Source organism: Aotus nancymaae, unplaced genomic scaffold (assembly GCF_030222135.1).
Source record: "Aotus nancymaae isolate 86718 unplaced genomic scaffold, 86718_ANA_hifiasm-v0.15.2.pri h1tg000003l, whole genome shotgun sequence".
Classification (NCBI taxonomy): Eukaryota; Metazoa; Chordata; class Mammalia; order Primates; family Aotidae; genus Aotus; species Aotus nancymaae.
Window position 1 is genome coordinate 39,671,726 of NW_026988414.1, and position 18,713 is coordinate 39,690,438.

General features: G+C 41.1%; 1 long non-coding RNA gene and 1 pseudogene across 1 annotated transcript in view; both read left to right on the plus strand.

The window, feature by feature from the left end:
* LOC105718778 (uncharacterized) overlaps positions 1 to 18,713 on the plus strand; it is a 160,398-nt gene that overhangs the window by 64,995 nt on the left and 76,690 nt on the right. The window lies entirely within an intron of this gene.
* LOC105718762 (U1 small nuclear ribonucleoprotein C-like) lies at positions 6,230 to 6,864 on the plus strand (annotated as a pseudogene).

Here is an 18,713-nt window from a genome sequence, read left to right on the forward strand (position 1 = left end):
TCCCGGTTCAATCTTGGTAGATTGTATGTGTGCAGAAATTTGTCCATTTGTTCTAGATTTTCTAATTTATTGGAATATAGTTGCTCATAGTAGCCTCTAATAACCCTTTGAATTTCTTTTGTATTAGTTGTAATGTCTCCTTTTCCATTTCTGATTTTATTTATTTGTGTCTTCTCTCTTTTTTCTTAGTTTGGCTCAAGGTTTGTCAATTTTGTTTAACTTGTCAAAATCCAACTTTTTGTTTCATTGATCTTTTGTATGTTTTCACTTCAATTTCATTAATTTCTGCTCGGATCTTTATTATTTCTTTTCTTCTACTAATTTTGGGTTTGATTTGTTCTTGCTTTTCTCATTCCTTAAGATGCATCATTAGATTGTTTATGATTTTTTTTCTCTTTTTTTGATGTAGGCACTTAAAGCTATAAACTTCCCTCTTAGTCCTGGTTTTGCTTTACCTTATAGGTTTTGGTATGTTGTGTTTCTGTTGTCATTTGTTTCAAGAAAATGTTTGATTTCCTTCTTAATTTCTTCATTGATCATGATGTATGATCTCTCCAATGTATTGAACTCCTGGCCATTCAGGAGCATATTGTTTAATTTCCATGCGTTTGCATAGTTTTCAAAATTTCTCTTGTTATTAATCTCTAGTTTTATTCCATTATGGTCAGAGAAAATGCTTGATATTATTTCAATGTATTTGAATGTTTTAAGACTGGTTTTCTGACCTAACATATGGCCTATCCTTGAGAATGATGCATGTGCTAAGAAGAATGTGTATTCTGAGGCCATTGGATGAAATGTTTTATCAATATCTATTAAATCCATTTGGCCTGTAGTGGAGATTAAGTCTAATGTTTCTTTGTTGATTTTCCATCTGGAAGATCTGTCCAATGCTGAAAGTAGGGTGTCAAAGTCTCCAGCTGTTATCGTATTGGGGGCTATCTCTCTTTTTAGCTCTAATAACATTTGCTTTGTGTATCTGGGTGATCCAGTGTTGAGTGCTTATATATTTAAAATTGTTATATCCTCTTGCTGAATTGACCTCTTTATCATTAGTGACCTTCTTTGTCGCTTCTATAGTTTTTATTTTGAAATCTATTTTGTCTGACATAAGTATAGCTGCTCCTGCTCTTTTCGGGTTTCCATTGTCATGGAATGTCTTTTCCATTTCTTTATTTTTGGTCTGTGTGTGTCTTTATAGGGGAATTGTGTTTCTTGTAGGCAGCAGATCATTGGGTCTTGCTTTTCATCCATTCAGCCAGTCTATATCTTTTGATTAGAGAGTTTAGTCCCTTTACATTCAATGATGTTATTGATAAGTAAGAACTTACTCCTTCCATTTTGTTGTTTGTTTTCTGATTATTTTATAGTATTATCTTCCTTTTTCTTTCCTTTCTGTTTTCCTTTAGTGAAGGTGATGATCTCTGGTGATATGATTTAGTTTCTTGCTTTTTATCTTTTGTGTCTCCATTGTATGTTTTTTGATTTGAAGTTACCATGAAGCTTACAAATACTGTCTTATAATCCATTATTTTAACCTCATAACAACTTAATGCTGTTTGCATAAACAAGCAAAGAATAAAAAATAAAAACTATGTGTCATAACTTTGTTTCCTTGCTTTTTAACTTTTTGTTGTTTCTCTTTATATCTTGTACTGTGTTATGGAGTTAAAACCAGATACTGTTAGGGCTCACCTGATTTTTGGTTCTTATGAAGGTGCTTTTTTCTTCTGTATACGTAGTTATTAACTTGGTGTCCTTGCAGGGAGGGGGATAGGTGGAGCTTTCTATTCCAACATCTTGCTGCTCTTCCACCACCTCCTCCACCTCCTCTTCCCACTTCTTTCCTCTTCTTCTTCCTTCTTCCCTCTTCCTTCTCTTCATCCTTCTCTTCCTCCTCCTCCTTCCCCATCCCCCTCCACCTCTCCTTTTTCCTCCTCTTTCTCCTTCTTCTTCTTCTTCCCCTTAACCAATTAGGAAATTGAAGCAATAATGGGATTAAATGATTTATCTGTGGTGGCACAGGTAATAACCTTTAGAACTTGGAGTCAAATCCAGGCATCTTCCCTCCAGTATCTGTGCTTTAAGTGCTCCATGGCTTTACTGCTTACATCCATAAATAATAGATTATTCTTCCTTTAGGCTTGGGCTGGGGCTACTTTCACATTTACACTGCCATGGGGATTGGGGTAGGAAGAGAATGGCATAGTTTCTACTGAAACCTTATTCCCACCCTTCCTCCCTTCTTCCAGAACAGGTTGGCACCACGTCCTTGGGTTAGAGCTCCTTCTCCACTCACGTTGGACATAGAATCATGTGTCCAATCAGGTGAAGAAATGAAGGATGCCCTGGAATTAATTTGTGAAGGGGTGTGTGTGTGTGTGTGTGAGAGAGAGGGAGAGAGAGAGAAAGTATGTATGTGCATGGTGAGGAGTTCCAGGTAGATAGAACTATGAATGTGAAGCCTCTAATTCTGAGCCCACGGAAAGCATCTATTTCATGGGTATTATATTCTACATAATACATTAAACACATTGTGTTGACTCATTAATGGAAAGTAACATTGGAAATTTTGTTTTTTTAAGAAAAACGTTATGAACTAATAAACTTTGGTAAAATCTTTTCTTTGCACCTATCAGAATTTGTAGGAGGCAGGTGCCCACAGTGACTGTTATGTGACACTTCTCTTATACAAGCTCCTCTTCCACTGTCTCTACAGGCACATCATAAAATTATCTTTTCTCCATAATATGTGAAACTGGGAAAGTACTGGTGACATTTTGCAATATGGTATAACAACTGGTGAGTTTGGGAAGTAATGATGTAATTGAATTAGGCAAAACTGCTAAAATTCTTATTTTTTCCCATGGAATTCTGCCAACATTTCATTTTCTGTAATTCTGCAGAAGTAATATGAAACAAAATTGAACTTTTTCATCAGTTGGAGAAATTGAAACATGTTTATCTAGTTGTTATGATATGCAAAATATTTTCTCAAGGCTTTGAGTTAGAAGAAATTTTGACACTTTGTTGAAATTCTTGAAAAAGCCCTCAAATTATAGGAAGATGAAAGTGGTAAGTAAATGACCATTAAGGAATCATGAAGAGGGAGTGTCTAGAAAGTGAAGAATCTGAGTAAACCAAAGTTGTTCCTAATAACAAAGATTAGAGGTCACATGGCAATAATAGTAATAAAGCAGCAAGAATAATGCTGTCCCAGATACTCTTGCTCAGCTTCAGAGAGACGGAATGATCTGAGCACTGAGAACATTTAAGTGTGGGAAATGTTTACTCCACCTTTAACTTCTTTTTTAAATTATTATTTAAAAATTTTTTTCCCTTTAACTTCTTAATAGAAGCTCCAGTTTCACGTGTCTCACTCATGCCAACTGCCAGCACCACCAAAACCCTTAAAAGTTTCCTTGTCTTAATGGCTTGATTTCTCCCCTCCTCCTCAGCACCCTTCATTCTGGACTCAAACCTGTAGATAAGCCAGACCATGTTCTGTCTTTTCAGAAAAGGAGCAGCTTGAACCATTCCACCCAATTCCAGCCTGGCTTCTAAATCTGGGGTCTCATTGATAATACTCTCAGCCCAGGGGAGAGGAAAGCCTACTTGGACAGCTAAAATTTGGCCTATCCTTCCTAGCACAGCCAGTCCAGAAGCCATGGCCCTGGAGATAGGAAAGGGACCAAGTTCTCCCAAAGGCTTTTGTTTGAGAAACACTGGCTTAACTATGAAACAGGATTCTCTGCTGAGCTGAGAAATAGCCTCCCTGCCACCACCACCCAGGGAAGTCCATAGTAAGAACCCTTAGGAAAATGAAAGAGGAGCAGGTTTGGAGGCTGGGATTTTCAGGGATGCTAAGTGGAAATCTTATATTTTTGTCATTACAAAAAAAGTTTCAGTCACATTCAAATTCACATCTAGTCAGTGCCAAAATATAGACATGAGGTCTTAAACTGGGATGCATGAAATCCTTGAAACTGTACATAAAAGTGTATGGTTGGCGGGTATGGGTGAGGTATGTGTATAAACACTGAAAACAGAATCCATATCCTCCATTGATTTCCCAAAGGAGTCTGCAACACCTCCTTCACCTCCACTGCCACCAAAGTTAAGAACCAGTGACTTAAAGGGATTGTAGGCTTTTGTTCAGCTGGAAAGAATCTTGGATGGTATTTAGTTCATTTTTGCTCCCTTTTAAATTTTTCTGATATAAAATTGAGTGTGAGTAACATGGACTGTTGCATAAATATTGAAATCTTCTAGGCTTTTTCTTTTCTGAAACACTTTCCAGATGGGTCTTGGAACATGCTTGTGATGACATCAAGTAGGGCTGTGGTGATGGATCTACCCATGTCGATGCCTCCACACGTGATCGTCTATCCATGTGTGCCAGAAAGGCTGCTGAGGGATTGGCAGGCACACTCCTGTCCCCTGGTTTATTTTCATGTGCTTTAACTTGGAGCTCAAAGATAGGATTGTGGTTCATAACCCCAAGCCCCTTTATTTCAAAGAGAACTGGTGAGATCCTTATGAGAAAAACCTGGCAAGGCCCCACAAATGACTTCACTGTGATGATTTTCATGGCCCAGCCTTACCCTGAATATTACACATTTATTTCTTTTGCTTTTATGCTTAAAGCAGCTCAACAATGCATAATTCAAGATGATCATGGTTTGCAAAACCCTGTTTGCTCAACACAAATACTGAAAAAAGAAATCAGCTTGATACCTGGCACCCTTCACTGCAGCTGGGATCACTGCTCCCAAGTCAGATGTTTTCATTCAGTGAATGGAAGTTACATATGAAGAACAGAATGAGAAAACCACAGAATTCCAGTCTCCACAGGAGATTTCTCTGGTGTGAGATGGGAAGCAGAATAGTCAGTTGACTCTTTCAGTGGCTAAGTCAGCAGTGAGAACTTCTTATTAAGAAGTAGAGTAGAAAATACATGGCAACCATTGGCTGTAAGGGTGGAGGTGAAGGGAGAAGTTAAAGATGACTCCCAGGCTTCTGATTTGGTAATTGAGGGCCACAAATGGAAGAGACTTGGGGAGATGTAAATGAGGCTCATTATGGATACGTTGTATTTGGGTCCAGGTGGGCAATTTGGTGTGCCGTTCAATATGAGGGTCTGAAGGAGTGGGTTGAAGTAGAGATAGGATTTGGGAGCTATCAGTAAACCTACAGGCTACACACCTACTGGGAGTTAAAGAGTTTCAAAAAGGAGATCAATGATGCCAAGTATCTCAGAGGAGTCAAGTCAGAAAGAACAAACTGTCCCCTGGGTTAAACAATGAGAAAGTCACTGATGACTTTAGGACAAGCAGTTTCTGTGGATTTGAAGAAGCAGAAGCCAAGTCATATCTGATGAAGGATTTGATGGACAGCAAAGAAGTTGCAAAGCTGAATGGTGACCTCTCCAGAAGCCCAGATAAAAAGAAGACAAATTGGAGTGATTGCTAAAGGAGGAATGTAGGGTGGTGAGAGTTTCGCCTGTTAGTTTTTAGATTTAAAGAGACTTGAATATGATGAGAAGAAACCAGAAGGAGGAATAAGTTGAAGAAACAGGAGAACAAATGAATCACTGATGAAACAAATTCCTGGATGGATATGGAGAAAAGTAAATGCCAGAGCACTGCGGTGACACTGGCCTTCACACATTCGAGATGTGGATAAGTTTGTGAGTGGGGAGTGGGAACTGAGGAAGCTCATGCCTGGTCATCTCAGTTTTATCAGCTAAAGAAAGTAGAGGTACTTAGGGTAGGCTAGGAAGCATGAGAAGAACAGCAAAAGTTTGGACCTATCATGGAGAAGAAGGGAAAAGGGGAACTGACCAGGGACACAGACACAGATGGCTTGAAGCACTGGGGACCCAGATGAGACCGGAAATCCTAAATGTATCGTAGTAGCACCAGTCCACCTAGCTGTGTGTATTTCTCTGACACTTGGCTACCAGTGGGTAGCATGGAAGAAGATAGATATGTTTGGGTTAAGCCAGGGTTGGAGATTTATAAGACAAGGTTAATAGAAGGAGGTAAAAGAGGTGAGAAAGCTGGGTTTTTCTGGGTAGAAAGTAGTTGAAGTGATAAAGAATGGGACCTGGGTAGGAAAGGGAAGAAAATGAAACAGGAAAGGATGATACAAAACAGAAGACTATGGCAAAATGAAGTATACAAGTTGCTCAAGATCTTACGAAGATCAAAGAACAGGTATAATCAGAGTAAGGGATGGAAAGTTCTGGAAAGACAGGATAGTATGGTCAGAGAATTCCTGGAATAAATTTCTTTTTCTCCAAAACACTTTACTGCTATTTCTATGTTATACTGTAAGTTTTTTAAATGTGTTACAAGGTCATCTCCAGGCATTGTGGAATGGAGTGGCCAACCTCCTGCAGAGCAATGTGTCCAAGTCTTGACTACTGCAATACATAGCTCTCCCATGACTCTCCATCTGTAAGAAAGGCACACTTCAGTGGTAGGAAACACAAAGAGAATGTGAAAGACTGCTACCAGAAATGGACGGAAGAACAGGCTCAGGGCCCGATTGAATAAACAATGGCTGCATTTCAACCAAGAAAGACACCTTCTACTCCATTCTCTGCTCCTCCTCTGCAGGGGCAATGACACCACCTCCCCCAAGCCTTCCAGGTCCTGTTTGCCATAGTATAATTGCAGCACCCCATATGGGATCCCTCCCATGATGCCAATGATGGGCCCTCCTCTTCATGGGATGATGCCAGTGGGACCTACTCCCGGAATGAAGCCACCCATGGGAAACCACATGCCAATAATGAGACCTCCCGCCTGTCCCACGATGGTGCCTGCTTGGCCTGGAATGACTTGGCCAGATGGTTAAGGACAGTGCAGAGGCCTTGTTATATCAGGTTTATATTACTTGTTCTACTTCACTAGGAGACCATGGTGCTGTAACTCTGGGTATTTTCTTAACAGTGTGATAAGGAAGACTTTCTCCCTTTTCTTATCAAAGAGCGAATAGTTTTGGAGGGGAGAAGTGGGACCAAAAAAAGTAGTTTTCATTTGTATTGTGAAATGTGAAAATAAAATTGTCAGCTCTTTTCATAAAAAGAAACAGCAGCAAACGAAAAACCCCAAAATGTATTACAAGTGAAAATATATATGTTCAATAACTTACATTTGTTATTTTGTATTATCTGTGTCTTTGGCTGTCTTCCATATGGTAATCCCATTGTCTTTTCATTGAAATAGGAAAATGTAGATGAGGTCTTAAGAGTATCATATTTCTAATGCTCTCACTATTTTATATGTACAGTGATATTATTATTATTATTTTAAATATAAACTCTTGAGAAAGAAGCCAGTGTTTTCTATTTCAGCTGTTTCAGCAGCTGCTATAAAGATAAGCAAGCTTTCAATACATCTGCTTCCTCAGGCTTTGTCCTTTCCTCCAAATTTAAGTCGATTATAAGAAAAATGTAACCTATAAAGCTGAAGAGGACGGATCACATCAATAGAACCCACATGACAGGTGACTAATGGTAACAAAGTGGACCCTTGGGATGATGGGGAATGTTAGAGAGGCTGTGCAAACCTTTATGACCTAGATTGGAAGCTGAGCCTGAAACCTAGTTAAATACATATGGGTTAGATGTGCATTGCACATAAATGAAGTACCGGCCACCTCCATTCCTTCTAAGGCTGCTTCAGCTGTACTTTTGGAAGAGATATTAAGAATTAAATGTGTGCATAATTTGAACATAGTTTGGTAGAAAGCAAATATTTTATTATGCCTCATTTTGCTAAAATACATGTTTAGCAAGTGTGCAGGTTAGGTGAAAATGCAAATGAAATTATAGGTAATGGATTAGAGTCCTATTTGCAGAGAATTAAGAAGTTTTATTAGTTAGTAGGACTAGGCTGCTTAAGAATTCTGCTCACTTGTGTTACAATGGACAGAATAAAGATGAAGTTGACTCTGTGTAATGGCTACCAGGGTCTAGGGAGAAAATAGCAAAAGAAGAAGAAACAAGCCAGGTCAGTGGCTCACCCCTGTAATTCTAGCACTTTGGGAAATCAAGGCGGGCAGATAACCTGAGGTCAGGAGTTCGAGACCAGCCTGGCCAACATGGTGAAACCTCGTATCTACTAAAAATACAAAAATTAGCTGAGTGTGGTGGTGGGCACCTGTTGTCCCAGCCACGTGGGGGTGCTGAGGCAGGAGAATCACTTGAACCCTGGAGGCTGAGGTTGAAGGAGTCAAGATCAGGCCACTGTGCTCCAACCTGAGTGATGGAGTGAGACTCCGTCTCAAATAAAAAAGAAAGAAAAAAAAACAAAGAGCAAATATTTATCACTGGGTTTGCTATCATTGGCTAGCTCAAACCAAGATTAAGTATATGGATGGTGCCTTGTCAATAGGAACTGCTTAGGTAAATTGCAGGTCTGTTCTCACCTCCTTTCCTTTGATGGAGAGTCTTGCTGGTTGCCACACATCATGACTTTAACATCATCTAATTCCCATGCTCATGCTCATCAAACCATCTGTTAGTGGTAATTTGCCTTTCTATCTAGACTTTTCTAAAAAAAAAAAAAAAGAAGAAAAGAAAAGAAAAGAAAAGAAAAGGTAGCAGTGGGAGGCGGGGCAATTCCTTGGCATGCTGACACCAGTACTCCTGTTTGCTTAGCAATTTTGTCTGTCCTTGTAATTAATTTTGTCTGTCCTTGTAATTAAATAACATTGTAGTTTATTTACCAGTCTCTTGTGAGATGACTAATTAGGGTGAGTTGCTGCCCCCTGATTCTGATGAATTTGGGAAGGGAAATGTAAATTTCTTCACCTTTAAAGAAGATGAGCAGGCCTGGATTCTACAAAAGCACTGCCATTAGAGAAGCCCCATGTGAGCTACTGTCAACCTCGTTCTTAGAGTTTTTTTTCCCCCTCTTTTCTTTTGAGATAGATTCCCACTCTGTTGCCCAGGCTGGAGTGCAGTGGCATGATCTTGGCTCACTGCAACCTCTGCCCCCCAGGTTCAAGCGATTCTCCTGCCTCAGCCTCCTGAGTAGCTGGGATTACAGGGACCTGCCACATGCCCAGCTTATTTTTATATTTTTAATAGAGATTAAGTTTCACCATGTTGGCCAGGCTGGTCTTGAACTCCTGACCTCAGGTGATCCGCCTGCCTCAGTCTCCCAAAGTGCCATGATTACAGGCATGAGCCACCACGCCTGGCCTTAGATTTTTCTTTGTCTACATCAACAAATGTCATGTATGACTTCTCAAATCATACATTGTTCCCTCTTACTCTGGTTTCAATACCAAAATTCCACTAAATTGCCTGTAATTCAAATATCCTAGACCTGGACAAGGGGCCCTGTTGTGAGGCAGTGGGGCTCAAGCTTCATTCCCATCCAGAATGCTTGTGACAATGCATATTCCAGGCTTTCCATAGAAATCCTGTCTCAGTAGATCAAGGTAGAACCTGGAATCTGCACTTTTAGCGTCACTGATTCTGATATATGGAGTTGACAGACCACACTTTGAGAAACTTCTTTAGATTGGAGTGCTAGCTCATTTGTGACTATGAGCTCTAAAAGGGATATTTTCTGTTCCTGAGAGCCACGGGTTCCTCCCCTGACCAGAGTGAAGTTTGAGGTACACAGAGAAAGGCAAATAGGGGGAAATGAAATAACAAAGGAGAGAAAGAACTGGTGCTGGTCCCAGGAAGAAGCTGGAAGGCTTTCTGCAAGAACTCAAGCTGTTCGCCTAAGGGACTGGTTCTGGCCATGGGACAAGGCAATTTTATCTTCCTGACAGGTTGGATCTGTTGCCACATTCCTTTGCACAGAAACAGACTTCAAGTTTTATGGGATGTTTAATTTGGCAAAGACTTCTTTGGCCAAGGTCAGAGACTCCTTCAAGCTGCCTCAAATCATGGTGGTAACATGTTGCGTTGTAAACATGTATGTGGCAGTAGGCCTGCGTTCTCTTGTTCTAGAGGCCAAAATTGATGGGATTTCTCATCCATATCTAGTGCTGGAAATCTTTGTTACACTTGGCAGTCTGATCCAGAGAATGGTAGAATGCTAGAACTAGGGCCAATTCACAGTCTGGTTGAGCCCCTCCCTGTTTTAGAGATGTAGAAACCAAGGCAGAGGAAGGATGCAGGATTCGCCAAAGTCAAACAAACTCTTAGAGCAAGAGCTGGGACGAGAAGGTCTCCTAACATGTGTGCTGAGAACTCCACAGCCTGCTCCCAAACCACAACTATGAGATTCTCCAAGATCCCCAAGTGCCTTCTGAATCAGCACAGAAACAGTTAGATATGTTGACTTGATAACTAAGCATATTGTATCATATGGGTCATAGATACGATCAGCTGCTTTGCAGTTCAATTTTGTCCATTTAACTACATAATTTCTCACTGGCATAAGCAACCCATTTTTATGTGTGTGACTGTTCTCACCAGTCAGTCTTCCAAGGTAGCATTTCTCCTAAACTAAGTGCAATCGTAATCTAGTGGCTCAATGATAGCAATAAAATTTCCTGTAAAACCTTTGTATGTGTGGCTGGGTGTGGTGGCTCACACCTGTAATCCCAGCATTCTGGGAGGCTGAAGCGGGTGGATCACCTGAGGTCAGGAGTTCAAGACCAGCCTGGCCAACATAGTGAAACCCTGTCTCTACTAAAAATACAAAAACTAGTTGGGCATGGTGACAGGCACCTGTAATTACAGTTACTTGGGAAGCTGAGGCAGGAGAATCGCTTGGACCTGGGAAGTGGAGGTTACAGTGAGCCAAGATTGTGCCACTGCACTCCAGCTTGGGAGACAGAGCGAGACTTCGCCTAAAAAAAAAAAAAAAGAAAAAAGAAAAGAAGAGAACATATGGAATTGGAGAACCTGGAAGAAAACCTTCTGAATCATCATGTCCAATACCTTCATGTTACAAGTGGGTAAAATGAGGCTCCAGAGGCTGAAGTGACTTGCTCAAAGCCTCATAGTAGGCCAATGAAGTCAGGAGGAGACCCTTGACCACACTGAATATACACATTGGCATCGCCTGGTCCCACACTCTTGCAGTACAACATGTGCTTCTGAAAGGCAGGTGTCAGGGCTCCAGAGTGCCTGGCCCAGTGCCAAATGCACAGTAGTGCCCAATACCCGTGTGATGGGTGAGTGAGCCCTTCATGACCAGCCTTGTTCACCAGTCTCGGTTGTTTCTCTCACATGCCATCGGGCGAAAGCAGCTCTCTCCACAAAGGAGCCCCCATCAATGTGGTAGTGGTGGAGGTGGCTGGTGGGACACCTGCTTCAGTCAAGTCTGCTGAACAGCATAGTGGCTGGGGGTGCTTTCTGCCTCACCTGCAGCCTCGTACTTCTGCACCCTTTCTGGTTGAGCATCTCTTTCCCAGAACACTTTTGTGTTCAGAGTGAATTTCCTGACAAGCAGCAAATTTAAGTGTCCCCTGCCAGAAGTGGGCTGAGCACACAGAGCCCCATCCCCTTCTATTTTTAATGTGAATCAGTACCAGGCAGTCCCAAAGAGGATGCTTCGGCAGAGCTCAGCAAACATCAGGCCTGAGGAAGAGGCCTCAGCAACACAGCTCTGGAAGGGAGTGGGAAGAGGCAAGAGCTTTGAAAGGCTGCAGATGGTGAGGGTGCCCGGGTGACAGACTGTGGGTGGCAGTTTTCTTTGTATTCCAAATAGGCTGAGGATTTTCTCTCTTTTTCACTGAAATCCCTGGAAGAAAATGGGGACAAGAAGAGTAGCAGGCAGAGGCAGATTTCTTATCCTGGGGTCCATGGATGGGCTTCCAAAGAGAGTTGAATTCTGAAGCCCTTGGAATTTGTACAGCATTGTATAAGTTTTGTGTCCATGTATGTTTTTCAGAACACAAGGTCTCTTTTATCAGCTTCTTAAAGGAATACGTGACCCAAACATGTTAAGATCCACTGGTGTAAAGATCAAATCCATCTCCAAGCTCTTTAGAGCGAATAAAAAGCTCCCTGAGGACTCCCCAGAAGCAGATGCTGCCATGCTTCCTGTACAGCCTGTAGAACCGTGAGCCAATTAAATGTCTTTTCTGTGTAAATTACCCAGTCTCAGGTATTTCTTCATAGCAGTGTGAGAACAGATGAATGCACTGACCCTGACCACGGTATTTGCAGGCAAAGTGTGAATCAACTTCCAGTAATATCTTATGTGCCTCCTCGAGACACGATGAACTTTCGGACTGCATATAATATAGTCTGAAGACTTTAGCTTTTTTCACTATTGACCCTTACCCCAACACACACACACACACACGCCCCCTCTGAGGGAAGTGCCTGTGTCATTATGCATCAAGCATCACTCAGGCTTAGTAGCTGGAACTCTACAAGTTCTTCCCTGGAGAACTCAGAAGCATCTCTGCCCAGGGCTGAATCAGCACAGAATCTGATCATCTCTTCATGGTTGCTTGTCTGCAGAATAGCTGAAAGAGAGTGACAGAATTTTAGAGCTGGAAGAAATCTTAGAGATTATCTGGTTTAACCCCACGTATTTGATGGATGAGGAGGCTGAGATTCAGATATTACTCATCCAAAGTAACTCAGCTTATTAGTTGCTGAATAAGAGCATCAGCTGGTGTCCCAGCTTCTGGTCACCTGTATTTTCTATTTATCTTATTACCAGCTGTGAAATCTGCCTTATGCTGGGTCTAAATTGTTTAATGTAGGTATGGAAAGTTGCTCTCTGTTCCTTATGACCAAAAAAGAATGTTTTTTCCTTTCTTCTTCTTCCTCCTCTTCCTCCTCTTCTTCCTCCTCCTCCTCCTCTTCTTCTTCTTCCTTCTTCCTTCTTCCTTCTTCCTTCTTCTTTCTTCTTTCTTCTTCTTCTTCCTTTTTTTTTTTGAGACTGGGTATCCCTGTTTGCCCAGGCTGGAGTGCAGTGACATGATCACTGCAGCCTAGACTTCCTGGGCTCAAGCAATTCTCCCATCTCAGCCTCTCGAGTAGCTGGGACCATAGGTATGTGCAGCTACATCTGGCTAATGTTTTTATTTTTTGTAGAGATAGGGTCTCCCTATGTTGCCCAGCCTCAAACACAGATTTTGAAAGAGAGTTATGATTCCTCAAAAATCAGTCCCTTCTGGTTATAAGTGAGGTTAGAAATGTGCTGGTCTCATTTTGAAAAAACAGAGGGTGACAGGGATTATTTATTTATTTAGCTATTCAACTGAAGGCATTAGTCTATATTAAAGATTTTCTTAAAAGCTTTTTCCAGATTTAGATCTTCACAAAGAAATAAAACCAAAACTCTTATGTCTTAACCAAGCTGATTTACCCACTATCCTCCAAATACACATTATATTTGTAGAATATCCTTTTCTCCCTAATCCAATGCTCTGTCATCACTGACCTCTACACAGTCACATCCTACATGATTTTCCAAACCCAGTTAAAATTCCTCTCTTTTCCAAATGTACTCTTAACCTTCTGCCTTGCCTGGAATAATATCATCTCTTTTTTCTTTAACATTGTGAGAGGATTTAATAGTTATATTGTATTTTTATATTATTGTATATTAGGAAATATATATTACTAGCATATCAAACTCATTTTACAGCTTTTTTAAGAAGGTGATTTAGTTGAAGATTGTAGTAGTTCATTAGTGCTGCAAAACCCCACAACCTCATGGTTTAATGTATCAATACTTTATTGAGCTCACGATTCTATGGGTTAGTAATTTAGGCTGGGTTCAGTTGGGCAGGTCTTTTGGTTTCAGCTGGGCACTTCCATGTGTCTGGGTCAGCTGCAGGTTAGCTAAGTGATTCTGCCTCTGGGGGTTGGCTCGAGGTCAGCAAGAGCCCCTCCCTCCTCTCCACAAGGTCCTTCAACCTCCATCAGACTTTCCACGCTTAACACAGCACCTGGTTCATAGTAAGTGATATTATTATTGTTTTTAGTCTTTCCAGGAACATAGTTCACTTTCTCAATCTTTATACTAACACAAAAGTCAAACACAGACTAACGTGAATTATAGATCTTACCCACTACCAAATTTTCCCGAAGATTTTAAGGATCCAGATAGGCACCAGGCTTAGCCAAAATATTTCCTTTTCTTAGAGGAAGCTGAAACCATCAGAAACTTGTAAAAGTTTGCCAAAGTGTCCTTTTTTTGTTTTTGCACATTGGACTTTGGTTTCGGTTTTGAATTAACCTATGAGTTTTGAACAAAGCATGTAGAAATTTTATTTACAAATAGAGCCATTTTGGTTTTTTAAGCACTTTTATTTATAGTCCATCAATTACACACCGGCGGGAAGGTGCTTATAGTAAATATCCCTTATCCTCCAGCCAGCTAGACTCCTTAAATATGGACATTCAGGGTCTGTTTACACCGTGATCTCGGACTTCCCAGCTTCCAGAACTATGATAAATTACTGTCTTTTGTTTAAACCGCTCTGTTATAGCAGCCCAGCTGACTAAGACAGTCACTGTCTTGAAAACATTATGAGGCAATGTAGTGTAATGCTTACAAATATGAGTTCTGGAGGCAGGAAAATCTGGGTTCAAAATCTGGCTCTTCCATTTACTAGCTATATTATTTTGGACAAATTACTTAACCTGTTGTGCCTCAATTTCTTCATCTGTGATATAGGAATAATAATAATGTCTACTTCATGGGCTTATAAGTGTTCAATGAAAGAATTCATAGGAAGTGCTTAATACACTGCCTTATAAATTATAAGTACTCTATGAATGCAAACTTTTAATGACAATAATTAGTAGTATTGGCCTAAAGAGGAGAGTTTTGGGAAGGAGGGACCAATAAACTGTGTGGCATAAAGGTCAAGTATGATAAGGACTGAAAAGTGCCAATATATAGAGCAACTAGAAGGTCTTTCATGGTACCAATAGCTGGAGGTGAGATCAAAGCCATATTGCAGTGAGGGGCTGAGGAAATGGAAAGTTAAGAAGGGAAAGCAGGTGGGCCGTTCTGGCAAGAGAGTCTTTAAAGGAGGGTTAATTGGGTAATATTTTATCTACTCTATATCCTTTACCTCTACATGTCATGGGTGCCAGGGTGTCAACTTACAAGGGCAGTATATCAGCAACTCCCCAAACCTGTGCAGGAGAGTCAGTCTTTTTTTCTTCCTAGGTTGGTGCACTTCTAACCCTTTCTTGTAAGAAAAAATTTTAAAACCCAAACTTCTATTTCTGGCTCCTCTGTAGTTTCTTAAATCACAACTTTAAATATTTAAAGGTTTTCATTATACATAGCAAGCAGATGTAATAAATACAAAAAAAGAGAAGCTGATCTGTAAGAAGCAGAGGAGATTAGTAAAGAGCTAGAGATTCACAGCTGATGTGGGAATGAGTAGTGGAATCTTCGAGCATTTGGGGGAATCCAGTGCATGTCAAGGGTGGTGGATTCTGAAGTTTTAATATTGCATGCTAAAGTGCAACCCATTTGGCACAAGACCAACTATCAATATGGATAAAATTCAGTAGCTGGTGTTATATTTTTCTTGTACTCATTGGCGTTTTTATCTGTGTAGCAATAAACTTTCCAAGACAGAATGGTAGGGGAGATGCTTGAATTTGTAATTTATTGTTATTATACTTAAGCATTGTGTTTTATGGCAAAAGTCATGCTTTACCCAAGATCTGTTTGAATAGTTTCAGTTCACCAACCAGAAGGAAGATAATTCCTCAAGAGTAAGGACATGGCTTCTATTTCTCTCCAACTAAGCTGAATGCTGTATCTTTACCTAAAAGGGGCACAAGCTGTATTGCACAACAGAGTATCTTGGAGCCAAGGAGATTCTTAGTTCTCCCTCTTGGGGGTTCTTATGGAAGTTTTAATAAGTTGTTGCTATGGAAAAGAAGAAAGGGCTTAGACTGGAGTCACAAAGTCCAATATCAAATCTTAGCTCCATTACTTACTGTGTATGATATGGTTTGGCTGTGTCCCACCCAAATCTCATTTTGAATTTCCACCTGTTGTGGGAGGGACCAAGTGGAAGGTAATTGAATCACAAAGGCAGATCTTTCCAGTGCTGTTCTTGTGAATAAGTCTCACAAGATCTGATGGCTTTATAAGGCCGAGTTTCCCTGCACAAGTTCTCTCTTTGCCTGCTGCCATCCATGGAAGATGTGACTTGCTCCTCCTTGCCTTCCACCATGATTGTGAGGCTTCCCTAGCCATGTGGAACTGTAAGTTCATTAAACCCCTTTCTTTAGTAAATTGCCCCATCTTGGGTCTGTCTTTATCAGCAACATGAAAATGGACTAATACAGTAAATTGGTACCAGTAGAGTGGGATGCTGCTGAAAAGATACCTGAAAATGTGGAAGCAACTTTGGAACTGAGTAACAGGCAGAGGTTGGAACAGTTTGGAAGGCTCGGAAGAAGACAGAAAAATGTGGAAAAGTTTGGAACTCCCTAGAGACTTGTTGAATGGCTTTGACTAAAATGCTGTTGATGATATGGATAATGAAATCCAGGCTGAGGCAGTCTCAGATGGACATGAGAAACTTGTTGGGAAATGGAGCAAAGGTGACTCTTGTTATGTTTTAGCAAAGAGACTTGCAGCACTTGAGAGAGGTGATATTGGGTATCTGGTGGAAGAAATTTCTAAGCAGCAAAACATTCAAGAGGTGACTTGGATGCTGTTAAATGCATTTAGCTTTATAAGGGAAGCAGAGCATAAAAGTTCAGAAAATTTGCAGCCTGACAATGTGACAGGAAAGAAAATCTCATTTTCTGAGGAGAAATTCAAGCTAGCTGCAGAAATTTGCAAAAGTAACAAAGAGCTAAATGTTAATTCCGAAGACAATGGGAAAAATGTCTCCAGGGCATTTCAGAGGTCTTCACAGAAGCCCCTCCCATCACAGACCCAGATACCTAGGAGGAAAAAATGGTTTAGTGGGTTGAGGCCAGGGTCCCTGTGCTGTGTGCAGCCTAGAGACTTGGTGCACTCCCTTCCAACCACTCCAGCTGTGGCTGAAAGGGGTCAATGTAGAGCTTGAGCTGTAGCTTCAGAACTTGGCAACTTCCACATGGTATTGAGCCTGCAAGTGTACAGAAGTCAAGAATTGGGGTTTGGGAACCTCCACCTAGATTTCAGATGTATAGAAACACCTGGATGCCCAGGCAGGAGTTTGCTGCAGGGGTGGGGTGCTCATGTAGAACCTCTGCTAGGGCAGTGTGGAAGGGAAGTGTTGAATCAGAGTCCCCACACAAAGTCCCTACTGGAGCGTCACTTAGTGAAGCTGTGAGAAGAGGGCCACTGTCCTCCAGACCCCAGAATGGTAGATCCACTGACAGCTTGCACTGTGCACCTGGAAAAGCTTCAGACACAACACTAGCCCATGAAAGCAGCTCAAAGGGAGGCTGTATCCTGCAAAGCCACATGGGTGGAACTGCCAAGACTGTGGGAACCTACCTCTTGCATTAGCATGACCTAGATGTGAGACATGTAGTCAAAGGAGATCATTTTGGAGCTTTAAGATTTTACTGTGCTGCTGGATTTCAGACTTACATGGGGCCTGCAACCCCGTTGTTTTAGCCAATTTCTGCCATTTGAAAAAGCTGTATTTACCCAAGGTCTGTACCCCCACTGTATCTAGGAAGTAACTAACCTGCTTTTGGTTTTACAGGCCCATAGGTGGAAGGGACTTGCCTTGTCTTGGATGAAATTTTGGACTGTAGACTTTTGAGTTAATGCTGAAATGAGTTATGACTTTGCAGGACTGTTGGGAAGGCATGATTGGTTTTGAAATGTGAGGGCATGAGATTTGGGAGGGGCCAGGGGTGGAATGATATAGTTTGTCTGTGTCCCCACCCACATCTCATCTTGAATTCCCACATGTTGTGGGAGGGATCTGGTGGGAAGTAATTGAATCATGGGGGCAGGTCTTTCCAGTGCTCTTCTCATGATAGTGACTAAATCTCATGAGATCTGATGGCTTTATAAGGCGGAGTTCCCCTGCCCTCTGTCCTTGCCTGCTGCTATCCATGTAAGATGTGACTGGCTCCTTCTTGCCTTCCACCATTATTGTGAGGCTTCCCCAACCATGTGAAACTGTTAAGTACATTAAACCTCTTTCTTTTGTCAATTCTCTAATCTTGGGTACGACATTATGAGCAGTGTGAAAATGGATAAGTACAGTGTGGCTGGGTCATCACATGCCCTCTGTAAACCCCATTTCTTCATCTGTGAAATGGGGCAATTCTTAATATATCAACCTCATGGATTGTTATGCAGATGAAACGACAGGCTTGGTGTCTGGAATGTTGAGGTTTCAATAAGTTCCTCCTGAATTTGGATTCCCAGTACATCTCTAGTTTCTAGTCAACAGATATTTTGAATTATTCCTGTAAAGATAAACTGTGATAATCTCTCAATTTCATCCCAAAGATGGAGGGGGTTATCTGTTCACAGTTATTGCCACAGTTGTACAGCAGAACATGACTGTGAAACAATGTGACTTAGCTGCCCTGGAAGTCAGGACCCCTGGTTGTGCCTTTAACTCACTGAGTGACCTTAAAAATGACTTGGATTTTCTGAGCCTGCTTCCTGACTTGTAAATTATGCCTGGGGACACATGGTAGCATAGGATAAATAAATTCTAAGGTTTCTTCTGCCTTGGATATTCCTGATCTAGATCAGAAATTTCTTTCCACTATACTAAACTATTGAGTCATACTTACTGCTCATGGCAATTCATTAAGAAGCATT